General features: G+C 36.8%; 1 pseudogene; it reads right to left on the bottom strand.

Annotated features, from left to right (window-relative positions):
• Positions 1-1,662: 1,662 nt before the first annotated feature.
• LOC145293521 (U2 spliceosomal RNA) lies at positions 1,663-1,796 on the bottom strand (annotated as a pseudogene).
• Positions 1,797-2,661: the final 865 nt, after the last annotated feature.

Genomic DNA, 2,661 nt, shown 5'->3' on the forward strand with positions numbered 1-2,661 from the left:
AGGGATGTAATATAGACACATTATGTTGTATATTACCTGTTCTCTTCTCCCTAAGGTAAAACAATTTCATATACATGCTGTAAATTACCTATGCTAGGGATAAAACATGAACAATATCAGTCCTAGGGTAGATAAAACAAATAATACATAGAGATGAAAGATTCCTCTCCCCTAAGAATCAAACATATGTTCAATATCTGCTTTTGTTTTTTCATTGTTTATACGGTCCCGAGCAACGCCGGGTAGCCCTGCTAGTCTATATATATAAAAGGCAAAAATCGGTGTGTATGTATGTATGTATGTATGTTTGTTTGTAACGCTAAAACTTTTGAAAGACGGAACCAAACTTGACAAATTTGGTATCATATCGAAGCCCCATCACCCGGATGACAAATATCGAAATTTCACGTCAAACAGACCACTAGAAGTTGGTCAACTGATCAGTTATCTTCTAGGGGGGCCCCCAAAAAACCTGTCATTATCTATATTTTATCTATATTATGTTTGTTTGTAACGCTAAAACTTGAGATGAAAGATTCCTCTCCCCTAAGAATAAAACATATGTTCAATATCTGCTTTTGTTTTTTCATTGTTTATACGGTCCCGAGCAACGCCGGGTACCCCTGCTAGTCTATATATATAAAAGGCAAAAATCGGTGTGTATGTATGTATGTATGTATGTATGTTTGTTTGTAACGCTAAAACTTTTGAAAGACGGAACCAGAGTTGACAAATTTGGTATCATATTGCACCTTGATCATCCGGATGACAAATATCGAAATTTCACGTCAAACGGACCAGTAGAAAGGGGTCAACTGATCGTTTTTCTCCTAGGGGGGCCCCCAAAAAAACCTGTCATTTTAACGTTATTCAATACGTGTCACGTGACGTGACGTCAGCTCAAACTTTTGACAGACACAACCAAAGTTGACAAATTATGTATCATATTGAACCTTGATCACCCGCATGACAAATATCGAAATTCCACACCAAACGGACCATTAAAAGGGGGTGAACTGATCATTTCTCTCCTAGGGGGGGCCCCCCAAAAAACCTGTCATTTTAATGTTAATATTACATAATCCAAAAACGCTTAGTCATGTCACGTGACGTGACGTCAACATCCAGTAATGGCGAACAAATGTAAACAAACACTTTGTTTTACCGATACTTTTGTAATTTCTCTTCTGCTTTGTTCTAGAGATTATTAAACTCCATGACAATGTCTCCAACGTATTTAACTGGTTAAAAATAGTATTTATACAAGAGTTTTAACGAAAAATATCAGGAAAAAATGTACAGGAATAAAAAAAAATTCAGCTTTCAAAATATTCGTCGATAAAAAAACCGATCTTTATATTTACGCTAGCCATTTTGTATATTACCACGTGACCTGCTATCTCTTAAACTGGAGGGGGGGGATCCACTTGAATCCAACAAAACCAGTAATTTTTTTTTCTATTATATATACATCATTTTCTATAAAATTAAGTGTAGACTTTATAATTAAAACAAAAAATGTTATTCATACTAAAAAAAAAAAACGCTTAGTCATGTCACGTGACGTGACGTCAACATCCACTAATGGCGAACAATTGTACCTATTTACTATGCCTCCCCACGGGACAGAGTTAGACACCAGGGTCGTTTTTTAACGTGGAGAAAAGGTACAAAAATAAAAATTGTCTCAGTCGTGGAGGATTTCTCCTCCACCGAAAGAGAACAAGAAATAGAAGTGCAGCATCTGAAGAACAGATACTACACTTTGATCTTGACCAAAAGGCCAAGAATGCGAACAATTGTAAATAACAACTTTTTTCACAAAACCAACACCGTCTTTCTTTTTTTTTCTCTCTCTTTCTCTCTCTCACCCACTTACTCTTCCCTCTCTCTCACCCTCTTTCTCTTGACGTCACACCACTGTTAAACTGTGGGGGGGGGAACACATTCCCAGGCATTATCTCCTATAGATGCACATTTTATTAGAAATTCAGCTTTCAAAATATTAGACGATAATAAAAATATAAAACCAACACCCTCTTTCTCTTTTCTCTCTCTCTCACCAACTTACTCTTCTCTCTCTCTCACCCTCTTTCTCTTGACCTCCTACTACTGTTAAACTGTGTGTGTGTGTGGGGGGGGGAAGAGGCAGCTTGAAAACCAACAAAAACAGTGCACAGTTTCCCAAGCATTTGGGGTGGGAAGGGGGGGAAGAAGCCGAGCGCACAGTTTCGTGTGAGAGAGAGAGAACAATTCTCAACCTATATACTCAACAAATTTTTTATCTACAGATTTGAAAGTTTGTATATAGGGTATTCAGACATATGGAAATATATCTAGCATAATCTATCTATTATATCTATAAAAGTGAAAATGTGTGTGTGTGTGTGAGGTAGCCAGAGAGAGAGAGAGAGAGAGAGAGAGAGAGAGAGAGAGAGAGACAACAATTCTCAACCTATATATTCAATACATTTTTTATCTACAGATTGGAAATTTGTATATAGGGTATTCAGACATATGGAAATATATCTAGCATAATCTATCTATTATATCTATAAAAGTGAAAATGTGTGTGTGTGTGTGTGTGTGTGTGTGTGTGTGTGTGTGTGTGTGCGTAAGAGAGAGAGAGAACAATTCTCAACCTATATACTCAACGTATTT

The sequence above is a fragment of the Euprymna scolopes genome, chromosome 14 (genome assembly GCF_053919585.1).
Source record: "Euprymna scolopes isolate OS-2025 chromosome 14, ASM5391958v1, whole genome shotgun sequence".
NCBI classification, from domain to species: Eukaryota; Metazoa; Mollusca; class Cephalopoda; order Sepiida; family Sepiolidae; genus Euprymna; species Euprymna scolopes.